The following is a 13,740-nucleotide window of genomic DNA, read 5'->3' on the forward strand; positions in this document are numbered from 1 at the left end:
TTGTTTATAGAGAGGAGGTCTTGCAACGTTTCCCAGGCTGCTTCAAACCCCTGGCCTCAAGCAGTCATCCTGCCTTGGCCTCCCAAAGTGATGTGATTACAAGCATAAGCCACTGTGCCCAGCCCATTTAACAATTTTTTACTGAATACCTACCAAGTGTCAGGTACTAAGGATTCATCAGTGAAAAAGATAGGTGAAAAATTTTGTTCATGTGGGACATGGCAAGGGGGACAGAGACAAAAACATACAAATAACTAAATAATAAACAATTTTAGAAAGTAATATTTACTACAAAAACAATGCAGAGTAGGTAGATTGGGATTGATGAAAGGGTTGCCATTTTAAAATGAAACCCATCCTAAAATTAGAGCCAAAAAGATGCAGGGTTGCAGTGAGGTTGGTAATATGTGAAGAGTGAACAAGAAATCATAAAGTCATGTGAGATTATTAGGTGTGGAAAAATATGAGCTAAAATAAGTAACATAGCCGGGTGGTGGCTCACGCCTGTACTGCCAGCACTGTGAGAGGCCAAGGCAGGCAAATCACTCAAGCCCAGGAGTTCGAGACCAGCCTGGCCAACATGGCAAAACCCTGTCTCTACTAAAAATACAAAAATTAGCCAGGCATGGTGGTGCAAGCCTGTGATCTCAGCTACTCGGAAGGCTGAGGCACCGAAAATTTCTTGAAACTGGGAGGCAGAGGCTGCATAGAGCTGAAATTGCGCCACTGCACCCCCACCTCGCAACAGAGCAAGACTGTCTCAAAAATAATAATAAATAAAAAATAAAACAATAAAGAACATCATAAATAGCAGATGGATCGGATTTTATGATGCTTTTGAGGTACAGAATTTTATTATTTTTGTGCAGTTAAAATCTCTAGAACTTTTCCTTTGTGCTTTCTAGTGCTTTCATGCTTTGAAAAAAACCTTTTTATCCAGAGATATTTTTAGGTTGATAATTAAAATATTTTAAATTGTAATATTCGTATATGGAAAGAAATTCAAACAAAATAGGATAATAGAAAGTAAAAGGCCTCATCCACTGCCTCTCCTCCTTTCCTCAGAAGTTATCATTTTTCTAGGTATCCTTCCCGAAATGTTCTATGTATAATCAAATACATGTAACTTTTAAAATTTATAAATAGGATACTATATATACTTTCTACAATTTGCTTTCTTCATTCACACATATGGCCCTACTCCAGAGACTGAGGTTTTAAATATCAGGAAAAATTTTATTTAGAAGGCAAAACTACAGAGACAAAAGATAATTGGTTACCCAGGGGTATAAGGTAGATAAGGGTAAATAGGTGGAGCATAGGGCATTTATAGGGTAATAAAATGATTATGTGTGGTACTATTATGGTGGATACATGACATTATGCAGTTGTCAAAACTGATAAAACTATACAGCACAAAGAGTGACCCCTAAGGTTAACTATGGATTTTAGTTAATAATGTAGCAGTATTGGTTCATCAGTTGTGACAAATGTACCATAATAATGCGGGATATTAATAGGAGAAATGGTGTGTGTTTGGGTTACAGAGGGTGACATACAGGAATCTGTATTTTCTGCCCTATTCTTCTGTAAATTTAAAGCTATTCTCTAGAAAGTCTTTGAAAAAAACTTCCTTTAGAAAAACTATTCTTAAAGCTTTGTAGAGGATATTTTAAAGTTGGAGGCTAGAGGTCACATATTTGGTAGACTGTTGTTATGGTCCAAACATAAAATAATTAAAGGCAATACTATGGTAGCAAATAAAATTACTTTGAATAGGTTTGCTAATACCTAAGAAAATTTCACATTAAAAATTACTGAGTGGAATTTATAGTTTCTAATATAAAGAAATCATGTGTCAAAAATCAAAAGCAGGAAAAAATATGCATAAAAATTATGAGAACAAAAGCAAATGTGGCTGAAAAGATGCTAATAGCCATAACATGCTGAATATATATATTTTTTAAAGTTAACATGACACAGAGGGACCAGGAAATGCATGTACTGTATTGTTTTATTTATGTTCTTATTTCCAGATTTCTGTTATATATATATATATACACTTTTAATTCAATTTTATTTTTTTGTGTGTGTGTGACGGAATATCACTCCCTCGCCCAGGCTGGAGTGCAGTGGTGCGATCTCAGCTCATTACAACCTCTGCTGCCCGGGTGCAAGCAATTCTTCTGCCTCAGCCTCCTGAGTAGCTAGGATTACAGGCGTGCACCACCACACCTGGCTAATTTTTTTGTATTTAGTAGAGAATGGGGTTTCACCACATTGGCCAGGCTGATCTCGAACTCCTGACCTCATGATCTGCCCGCCTTGGCCTCCCAAAGTGCTGGGATTACAGGTGTGAGCCACTGCACCCGGCCTGTATTTTCTTAAAAGATCAGCCATTACCAAGTTATTACTGGATGCCTTTAATCTCTTTTGTTAGTGTATCCATATTCCAATAAAAATTTATTTACAAAAATAGGCAGTGGTCTGCTCTATAGGATCTTGCACTAATAAGTTACTTTAATTCTTTAAGTTTGTCTTTATTAAAACACATAATGTACATAATGAAACACCATGATTTGGCATATAGTAAGCAACTGAAAATAGTAGTGGCTATTTTATTAAAATAGTGTGTATCATACAGCTCAAAATGCTGATTATAAGATGAATCTGAAATTCAGACTTAAAAGTATTGTTATTATAGTAACAAGGTTATATTTGGGATTTTAAATTTTGTTCTACCACCAGAGGTAGTTTAAGGCTTCTTGTATAATGGTTCTTTGTGATGTTTTTCTGGTCAGAGACACGTGTGCTGAACTCTTGGGACGTGTTCCACTACTTGTGGATCCTGGTATTTCCTTGCTCAATTTTCACAAGAAATAGGTTTGGCATCTCTAGGAGTATCAAATGAAGATGTTCAGAAACTACACAAGGTGAGTTCATTTTCAATTTTAAAAAATATTCTATTTATATCCATTGATAATGTAGTAAAAGCTTCCAAGTTACTCACTATAAATCATACAGTAATGGTTCTGGAAAGAGCATGGTAATTTTAAAAAGTAACTACTTTATTAAGGTATGGTTGACATGTAAAGCTGTATATATTGTATATAATACAATTAGTTTGGGGATACATTCTAATCAGTTATGCTAATGACAACTTAGATCTCATACAAAAACTCTACACTTTAACTCATCTATCCTCTCCCACATTGTTATGTCAAAATGTACATTTTCATATTGTGCATCAATTAATAAATTACTGTAGCTATAGTTGTTTTTAATACTTTTAACTCAGAATTTAAAATGATTTTATGTACCACCATTACATTACAGTATTAAGAATATTCTGAATGTAACTCTATCCTTCCCTTTACCAGGGAGTTTTACACTTTCGCATTTTCATGTTGCTAATTAGCGTCCTTTAGTTTCCACTTGAAGTACTTCAACTTTAGTTTCAATTTAAGCATTTTTTGTGAGGCAGGTCTAGTGGTGATGAACTCCCTCAGCTTTTGTTTTTCTGGAAAAGTCTTCATCTTTCCTTTTCTGAATGACAGCTTTGTTGGTAAATTATTCTTAGTTGGCAGGCTTTTTTTTCTTTCAATATTTTGACTATATCATCCCATTCTCTTCTGGCTTGCAAGGTTTGCTGAAAAACCCAGTGAAAGTCTTATAGGAGCTCCCTTGTACATGACAAGTTGCTTTCCTCTTGCTGCTTTCAAAATTCTTTAACTTTTGACAATTTGATTATAATGTGTCTCAGTGAAAAATTGTTCATATCAGATAGGTACTGTGCCAGTGTTTTAGCAAGGTCTGAGAAAGGCATATCTCACACAATGGCATGAAAACCCAATCATCATGCTTATGAACCACAAAAAAGATCAGTGAAGACACCTTTATGTTCAATCTACATGGAATTCTTTGGGAATCATGGATCTGGATGTTCATTTTCCTCCCCAGATTTGGGCAGTTTTCTGCTATTATTTCTTTAAATAAGCTATCTGCCTCCTTTCTCTTTCTCTGCTTTCTATAATGTGCATATTGGTTTAGAGTCCTGTAGGCTTACTTCATTCTTTTTTCTTTTTGTTCCTTTGACTGGATAATTTCAAATGGTCTGTCTTCAAGTTCACTGATTCTTCCTTCTGCTTGACTGAATCTGCCACTGAAGCTCACTTTTGAATTTTTCAGTTCAGTTATTGTGTTCTTTAGTTCCAAAATTTGATTTTTTTTTTGAGATGGAGTCTCACTCTGTCGCCCAGGCTGGAGTGCAGTGGCGCGATCTCAGCTCACTGCAAGCTCCACCTCCTGGGTTCACGCCATTCTCCTGCCTCAGCCTCCCAAGTAGCTGGGACTACAGGCACCCACCACCACGCCTGGCTAATTTTTTTGTATTTTTAGTAGAGACGGGGTTTCGCCGTGTTAGCCAGGATGGTCTCAATCTCCTGACCTCATGATCTGCCTGCCTTGGCCTCCCAAAGTGCTGGGATTACAGGCGTGAGCCACCGTGCCCAGCCAGAATTAGATTTTTCAATGGTTTCTTTGTTGAAATTCTCATTTGTTCATGTATTGTTTTCCTGATTTTATTTAGCTCACTGAGATTCAAGATGAGTGTTCTGAATAATTCTCTATCAGGTAATGTATAGGTCTTTGTTTATTTGGGGTCAACTGCTAGAACTTTAATTTCTTCCTTTGGTTGTCATGTTTTCTTGGCGTGTGCGTGATCCTTTAAGCCTTGCCTTCTACCTTTGCATTTGAAGAAATAATCACTTCCTCCTGTCTTTACTGACTAGCTTCAGAAGGGAAAGACATTCACCAGTCAGCCTGACTAGAGATTCTGAAGGTCTCTCAGACCTTTTCTATGGATATGCCCACTCCACTCCTCTTGTTCTATCTTGGGAGGGGAAGTCTTAGGATTGTGTGATTTCTTTCAATCTCACAAAGCTAGACTAGGTGCTGAGAACCTCCTTTTATTTTCTCTAGTGCAGTGCCCCAGAGTGTTCAAGGTTGTGTGCCTTCTTCCAATCCAGTAGGAGCCAGTTGCTGATATCTGTGTACTACCTGCCGGGGCCTGCATACACTATCTGCAGGGGAGGGTGGGCTGCTGGCTAGTGGATGGGTGCATGGAGTGTTGGGTGTGCCTGTCAGCTAGTTGAGGGGTTCTGCAGGTGAAGTGTCCTGTAGGGCTCATGGGTGAGCCTATGGTGGAGTCTGCAAGCCAGTTAGTAGACTCCACATCTGGCTCTGAAGAATCATGTGTTGGTTGCTATGAGCCTCTGCTTCTTTTCCCTTTTCCTAGCTATTCCTAGACTATTCATCTGTGAAGAGTCCCTCAGTATTCTGGATAGGGAAAAACAGAAGTGAGCCTTTTGGGTGGCACCATGCAAGGCTAGGGAAGCTGGGCACTCACTTGACTCTTACTTTCCTTCCTGGGAGAACTCATGGGCCAACTCTGCTGCCTTGGAGGAGAAGGATGTAGGTAAAGTGAAACTCTGCTTCTTACCCTCTTCAGTGTGTCTATTCTTGAGTTTTTCATTCTACTGGGGTGCTAGAACCTCTTAGCAGATCTCCCAGGCTCCCAAGCGGTATTTGGTATTTCTGCAGGGTTTGAGGGCTGGAACCTACTAATCCACCAACTTGCTGATGTCAGTCAGGGTGCCTTTTATCTGAATAGTATTATTTCACACAAAATGCTATCTCTGAGTTTACTAGCTCAGAGGCAAAATAAAAACAAAACAGTTAAATATATAAGGTAACATTATTAAATCTCACATTTATTCCGTGCACAACTACAATATCTCAAAGCATTATACAGGTTCCTGCTTAATGCCTAGTTCATCAGTGCTTGGAGTAGCTAGTTCCATAAACTTCTGAGGTAAGTAAGAATCTGTCTTATTTTATTATTTAATGACTATATATGCAGATTATAGTAACCATGAAATTTCTAAGGCAAAAAAGATGGCTTCCAAAATAGAAAAAGAAACTTCAAAGATCTATGGAATTAAGCTTTTAATTATGCACATATGCATATACAATTATGTATATCATGTATTTGCTTTGTAACCATAATCTTCGTCTAGTCAATGACTGCAAAAGTGGTATGTCAGTATATACTTATAGAATTATAGGAAAGAAAAGGTTTCTTCAGAGCTCACTCTATTCTATCCTGTGTTTGCTTGTTTATTTATTTATTATGGATTGACTGACAGGGTCTTGCTCTGTTGCTCAGGCCGGGGTGCAGAGGCATAACCATACCTCACTGTAACCTTGAACTTCTGGCCTCAGGTGATCCTCCCACCTTGGTTATATAGATAATTCTATACACTGCTAGTTTTTAGTACCACAAAGTGTTATGGTAGGTGATTTCAAAATAGTTTCGCCATGTTATTAATTTCCAGATCCCAGTTTTGTTTCTTTAGTTTTCTATTTATTTCTAGTTTGCTGGACTTCCTCTTAAAACTGTGGGGTTAAGGCAAGGCAGTTCCAAATGTAGTTCCTTATACACAAAGGGAAAGTAAGAACACCAAACACCAAAATCAAAATGTTCTAATAAAAAAGTTTATCTCTTTAAAATGTTGAATAGACAGATTTAATAATTCTTTTTTTAAAAAATTGATTAGCTTCTCATATAATCATTAACCCCAACCTATAGTCCACTGTAAGTATCCTCTTAATTTGTTAAAGCATATTAGTTATTCCATTAATTTCATCTACTTTTCCAATCTATCAATCTGTGATTCCTTTTACCTTTCTCTTATTTTGGGTTTCTTATACCTTGATCAAATGTCCTACTTTTTCTTAGTTTATTCCTCATTTAGGTGGAACACATCCTCCATTAGCCTTTTGAGAAGAGAATGTGTAGATTGTGTATTTTTAAAATCTTTTAGGTTTGAAAATGACTTTTTTATAGTTTCACAATGGGTTCTTAGTTTGGATTGGTATAGAAATCTAAATTATAGGTAATTTTTATTCAGATATTTTAAGAATTGCCCTTTAACTTCCAGAGGTACTATTAAGAAATCCAGTACATTTAACTTTTGTAGTATGTGTCTCAAGTCTGTTTGAGTTGCTGTAAAGGAATACCTGAGGTTGGGTCATTTATTTAAATAAGAGATTTGGCTCATGGTTCTGCAGGCTGTACAAGAAGCATGATGCCAGTATCTGCTTCTTGTGAAATCTTCAGACCGCTTACACTGAGGGCAGAAGGCAAGAGGAGCCCATGAATACACAGTTCACATTGCAAGAGAGAAAGGCCAGGAGTTAGCGGTATGGGGGTGCCCAGGCTCTTTGTTTTTTGTTTGTTTCTTTCTTTCTTTCTTTGAGACAGTCTTACTCTGTTGCCCATGCTGGAGTGCAGTGGCACAATCTCGGCTCATAGCAACCTCCATCTCCCAGGTTCAAGCGATTCTCCTGCCTTAGCCTCCCGAGTAGCTGGGACTGATTACAGGCATGTGCTACCACACTGAGCTAATTTTTGTATTTTTAGTAGAGACAGGGTTTCACTATGTTGGCCAGTCAGGTCTTGAACTCCTGACCTCAGGTGATCCGCTCACCTTGGTCTCCCAAAGTGCTGGGATTACAGATGTGAGCCACCGCGCCTGACCCCAGGCTGTTTTTAACCACCACCTCTCACAGGAGCAAACAGAGTAAGGACTAATTATCACAAAGACTGTACCAAAGCATTCAGGAGGGAACCACCCCCATGACCCAAACACCTCCCACTAGGCCCTACTTACAACACTGGGGATCAAATTTCTTCTTCCTTTTTGAGACAGTCTCACTCTGTGACCCAGGCTGGTTGCAGTGTTACAAGCTCACTGCAACCTCCATCTCCTGGGTTCAAGTGATTCTCGTGCCTCAGCCACCTGGGGTTACAGGTGTATGCCACCACACCTGGGTAATTTTTGTATTTTTAGTAGAGACGGAGTTTCACCATATTGGCCAGGCTGCTCTTGAACTCCTGGTCTCAAGTGATCTGCCCGGCTCAGCCTCCCAAAGTGCTGGGATTACAGACGTGAGTCACCGTGCCCAGCTGGGATCAAATTTCAATATGAGACTTGGAGGGGTCAAAAAACCATCTAGAGAAAGAGCTCCAGAAATCTGCATGGGGTTCCTTTAAGCATTTTATATTAATAACAATCTGACATACTCAATATCCATGTTATTAGCATTGACACATTACATAATTACATTGATCATGTAGATCTAGACCAACCACTGTGAAAAAAACAAGGTGCAGCTAATAATAAAAAAGATGAGTTTTTAATGAGGTAAAAAAAAAAAGATGAAATATCATACTAACTATGCATGTATATGTGCCAGCTGCTGTTTTAATTGCTATCTATGTCTTAATTCAGTGCATATACACAATACATCCTTAAGATGTAGGTATTACCTACATTTTTACAAGTTATATAATTTATCCTAGTAGAATCAGAATTGTAGTCCAAACAGTGTGGCTCCAAGAGTCTACAGTCTTAACTATAATGCTGTATGTAATTCCTTGCACTAAGTAGACGGTAGTAGTGTTTTGTTATATTGTTATTAAATGCCCTTTCTTGACCAAATAAAAAATTGCTAAACCTATCTTGGCTTCCCAATTTAAAAATTTATTGGCTGATGAAATCTAAAAGCCTGGAAATCAACAATTTATAGGGCCAGTAAAGAACAAAAAAATGAAAATTTGAGAAGTAACTGATGGAGCAAGGTCTTAAAGGGATTCAGCTCTAGAATACAGGGAGCAGTTAGATTTGGAGAACAGAACAAAAGCTAAGTATAGAAGGGATTATGACCAAGTAGAGATGATGGTGAAAAAAGCTTCTCTGGTAACTAAAAATCAAGGTCATCTGAGTTCAAAATAAGCCTGGTAATGTTAATAGAAGACATAATTATTAATGTAGAATAGTGAAGATTTGAACAACTTTTGTGAGGAATGAGAAAAATAAATAAATCCAGGAATGGGCTAACAGAATAGAAAAAGAGAGGATTTCAAAACTAAATCAATGTTTAGTGGCAGTAAAAATGTACCAGAATGTGAGATTGTGGTCAGAGGTAAAATTTCTGAATTTAGGGTCTCAAAGCCAGAGTAAAGGGTCATTCATTGATGGTAAAGACGATAATGATAATAACCATTCATTGAGTATATTACAAAATTAATTGTATCTAGTCATAACCACTGGTATCACCATATCACAGAGAAGAAAACTGAGGCCCTAATTAATTTTCAGTAAAAAGTTAAGTTTTTCATACAACTTGACAAGAGGACTCAAATTCATAGAGTAGTAAAAGGGTCAGACATTCTCAATGCAATTTGAAGAAAACAGGTGGGGAAGCTTATCTTGCTAGATATTAACACTTACATAGTTGTAGTAATTATGACAGTAAGGTATTGTTATAGAGGTTATACAAATACAGCAATGGAAGAGAATAAGCAACCCAGGGATGTTTAGAAACCTGATTTGAGATAAGTGACATTACAAACCACAAAAACAAGTTTAACTCTTCAATAAATGGTGCCAGAACAATTAGTTGTTTGTATGTAAAATAATAACAAATGAGAGTAGACCCCTTTCTCAAGCACAAAAAGTAAATACTGGGTAGAGTAAAGCCCTAATATGAAGACTATAAGTTTAAAAGTTTTAGCAAAAACACAGATGAATACGTTGTGATTTAGGGGTAGAAAAAGATTTCTTAAACAAGACTCCCAGAACACAAATTATAAAGAAAGAGACGAATAAATTTGGCTACACCCAAACAAATTTCAGTATAAAAAAAAGACATACATGGCCAGGCACGGTGGCTCACGCCTGTAATCCCAGCACTTTGGGAGGCAGAGGCAGGTGGATCATGAGGTCAGGACTTCAAGACCAGCCTGGCCAATATGGTGAAACCTCATCTCTACTGAAAATACAAAAATTAGTCAGGTGTTGTGGCGGGCACCTGTAGTCCCAGCTACACCAAAGGCTGAGGCAGGAGAATCACTTGAACCTGGGAGGTGGAGGTTGCAGTGAGCTGAGATCACGCCACTGCACTCCAGCCTAGGCAACAGAGACTGTCTCAAAAAAAAAAAACAAAAACAAAAAAACAAAAAGATATTCACTAGAAGATAAGCAACAGGAAGAGATAAGCAACGAATGTAACCAACAAGGTAGTATTTTCCAGAAAACATGTACCAGTGAAACTGATGAACAAACCAGTAGCACAGTGGGCAAAGATGTCAAGAGAAGTCTAGTAGGCATTTGGAATTAGACTCCTAGAATTGAGATTGCCTAAAGAAATCTGGGCTGGAAATAGAGATTTGGGCTATATCAACTTAATGATCATATTTGAATTTGGGGCACTGGATGACCTAATGGGATAAAAGCATGAAAGAAATAAAAGTCTTGGGCCTAGCTAGGACAGGCAGAGGATTAGTGATCCTCACTCAAGTGCTTGAGAGTAAATAATGACTCCTTTAACTGTATTTACGTATTTACTTTATCTTGACTTTTCTGACCACAGTTTATGTCTTTTAAAGATGGAGTCTAAAAACACTATCTCATAAGGTGATCAGATAAGCCTATTACTTCTATTTAGAGCAATGTTATCTTTAGACCATGTTTCATGTGCAGCCAAGAAGGCAGGGTTGTAGAAATTAAATACAAATATAAATGAAAACAGGAGTTAAATTTTAAGTAAAGGGAATTTAAGAAAATATTCCTTTTAAGTGGATAATAAGATTTTTTAAATTGGTGGAGTTAGGAATTATCTCCTTTTATACATTTGCATAGCTCATGTAATGCATCAGAATACCTAATATATGATCCACACCTGTTCTCTGAATTTCAAGGCCTCCCAAAAAAGTTTTATCCGTATAGACTTGCATTCACTACATTTTTTCTACTTGAAAATAACAAACCAGCTATTCAAATAAACTGCTAAGAGGAAGGAAGCCAGCCATAAAAAATTACGTACTGTAAAATTACTTCTATGTGAGGGTCAAAAACATGCACAGCAATACAGAATAATAGTAATGGTGGTCGATGTGGTTAGAAGGGGCACTTTTTAAAAACGCCTCTGTTGAACATTCTATGTATTGATGTGGATGTTGGTTACCTGGAACTGTACATTTGGCACTTGAGCATTTTACTATGTTATACCATTGAGGTATGTATTTTTTAATTCTTTAAAGAAAAACTGCTTGGAAGTCTTATTCTTAACGCACAACAATCACAAACATTAAAATTATACAGTCCAGAGAATGTAAAGTTGCTTTAAAAAATTCCTTTTCTCAGTTTAAAATACCAAGGGGAAAAATGAACTCAACACAGCACGTCTTGCCCTTGTCAAGATGACAGATCCTCTAAGAGAAGAAACGAATAGGTAATGGCCTTTTCCAAGATTTTCTTCCCCTAATGCACCCCACTTCCAACCTACCCCTACCTCAACTAGGGTATCCAGTTGTACCCAAAGGTGCTTCTACATTAGATCCACAGAGATTAAAGATAACAGCTAACAGAATAGTCCAGAGGACAAGGATATTCAAGTTCCATCATCTTCAGGATAAAAAAGCTCCAGGGTTTACCCCCAAACTTAAAGCTCTCTAAAGGAAATCCATCGACCTTTTAAACATCACTTTGTATATATCATCTTCTGTACTGCCCTAGCTCAAAAACATGAACATGTATCTAAACATCTTTGTAGCATTTCCATTGTAAATTTTACTTTAACAATTTTGAACATGTTATAATGATAGAAAATTATTTAATCTAGATTTCGGTCAACTCTATTACTGACAGTTATTCTTTTTTTTTTTTTGAGACGGAGTCTCGAGCTGTCGCCCAGGCTGGAGTGCAGTGGCGCGATCTGGGCTCACTGCAAGCTCCGCCTCCCGGGTTCACGCCATTCTCCTGCCTCAGCCTCCTGAGTAGCTGGGACTACAGGCGCCCACCACCGCGCCCGGCTAATTTTTTGTATTTTTAGTAGAGACGGGGTTTCACTGTGGTCTCGATCTCCTGACCTTGTGATCCGCCCGCCTCGGCCTCCCAAAGTGCTGGGATTACAGGCGTGAGCCACCGCGCCCGGCCCTGACAGTTATTCTTTTTTAGTGAAGGACAATCACAAACACTAAATTTATACAGTCCAGAGACTAAAAGATTGCTTTAAAAAATTTCTTCCTTTTCTCACTGTAAAATAAAAATACCAAGGGGAAAAATAAAAAGTATTTATTATAACTGGCTGTTACACTGTCATACACAATGAAACACTGGACCATGAGCAGTTCGTTATTACATGTTGTTAGTTAAGTGTAGAACTGTAAATAATGAGGCACGTTATTAAGATATCACAAACATTATCCAATCAGCAAGTGCACGACTTCAGACATTTTGACTTCAGCCAAAATATGAAACAAAGTCATAGCAAGAAAGTTATTTCAAGGGACTGAAATTTTCTCCTCCTACCCTTCAAATCTTTTAGAGATATTAATAAAAACAACTATCCAGCCTGGGTGGATATAATGGGACTCCATCTACATACACACAAAATTTTTAAAAATTAGTTGGGTGTGGTAGCACACACCTGCAGACCCAGCTACTTGGAAGGCTGAGGCAGAAGGATCCTTTAAGCAGGAGTTAGAGGCTGCAATGAGCTATGATCTCACCACTGCACTACAGCGTGGGCGATAGAGCGCGACCTTGTAACAACAACAAAAAAATTAAAACCTTCAGGAATACTTTAGATCAAGCTTGCCCAACAGGATGGCTTTGAATGCCACTCAATGCAAATTTGTAAACTTTCTTAAAACATTATGAGATTCTTTTTAAAAAGCTCATTAGCTACTATTAGTGTTAGTGTATTTTATGTGTGGCCCAAGACAATTCTTCTTCTTCCAGTGTGGCCTAGGGAAGCCATAACATTGGACCCCCTGCTCTAGACTTTAGCAGAAGCCTTGCAACATAAAGAAAACAGTACATGAGACTTTAGACTCTTTGTTTTGTTTTTCTTTTTTGAGACGGAGTCTTGCTCTGTCGCTCAGGCTAGAGTGCAGTGGCACATTCTCGGCTCACTGCAACCTCCGCCTCCCTGGTTCAAGCGATTCTCCTGCCTCAGCCTCCCGAGTAGCTGTGACAGGCACCCGCCACCGCGCCCGGCTAATTTTTGTATTTTTAGTAGAGACGGGGTGTCACCATCTTGGCCTGGCTGGCCTCGAACTCCTGACCTCGTGATCCACCCGCCTCGGCCTCCCAAAGTGCTGGGATTACAGGCGTGAGTCACCACGCCCGATCGGCTTACTACGAATCTTCTCTGAGTGGCAAAAACCAGAAAAGGTTTTGGAGCCAGGACTGCAGTTAAGTTGCCAAGGGGCAGAGATGTAAGCAGTTCCTGGTTTAGTTAAAATATTTTAATTTTTATTTTTTTAAGCCTGGCTTTTGGGGTGAAAGAGTAAACTTAGGCACAGGGGTCTGGGTAGGGCGAGGATACTCAAGGACGAGTATGCAACCCTAGGGCCACAGAACCCAAACTGTAGGGGAAGAGGCGGGGCGAGAGGGGACGAAGTGGAGACAGCAAGAGACTCACTTTTGAAAGGCACTTTCCGGTTAGAAAGCACTCTCACATGCTTAACTCATCGTACACAGTATCCTTTCTGCGGGTCTCCAGCATCTACAGACGTTAAAGGCCCAACAGGGTGGCCACCTTCATACAAGATTCCGAGGACGGCCTAGCTACCCGCCGGTTCCCGCGGCTCGGCAGTCCGCCGCGAGC

The 13,740-nt window shown here is 38.6% G+C and overlaps 1 protein-coding gene and 1 non-coding gene across 2 annotated transcripts in view; both read right to left on the reverse strand.

The window, feature by feature from the left end:
• UBE2D3 (ubiquitin conjugating enzyme E2 D3) overlaps positions 1-13,737 on the reverse strand; it is a 73,045-nt gene extending 59,308 nt beyond the window's left edge. The window contains exon 1 of the mRNA XM_025384963.1: positions 13,555-13,737. The gene's annotated coding sequence lies outside the window, so the exon portion shown is untranslated. The remainder of the gene's footprint in view (positions 1-13,554) is intronic.
• LOC112625643 lies at positions 3,778-3,882 on the reverse strand. The gene has a single exon (XR_003119723.1). It is a non-coding gene; the product is annotated as a small nucleolar RNA U13 (small nucleolar RNA).
• Positions 13,738-13,740: the final 3 nt, after the last annotated feature.

This window comes from Theropithecus gelada, chromosome 5 (assembly GCF_003255815.1).
Source record: "Theropithecus gelada isolate Dixy chromosome 5, Tgel_1.0, whole genome shotgun sequence".
Taxonomy (NCBI): domain Eukaryota; kingdom Metazoa; phylum Chordata; class Mammalia; order Primates; family Cercopithecidae; genus Theropithecus; species Theropithecus gelada.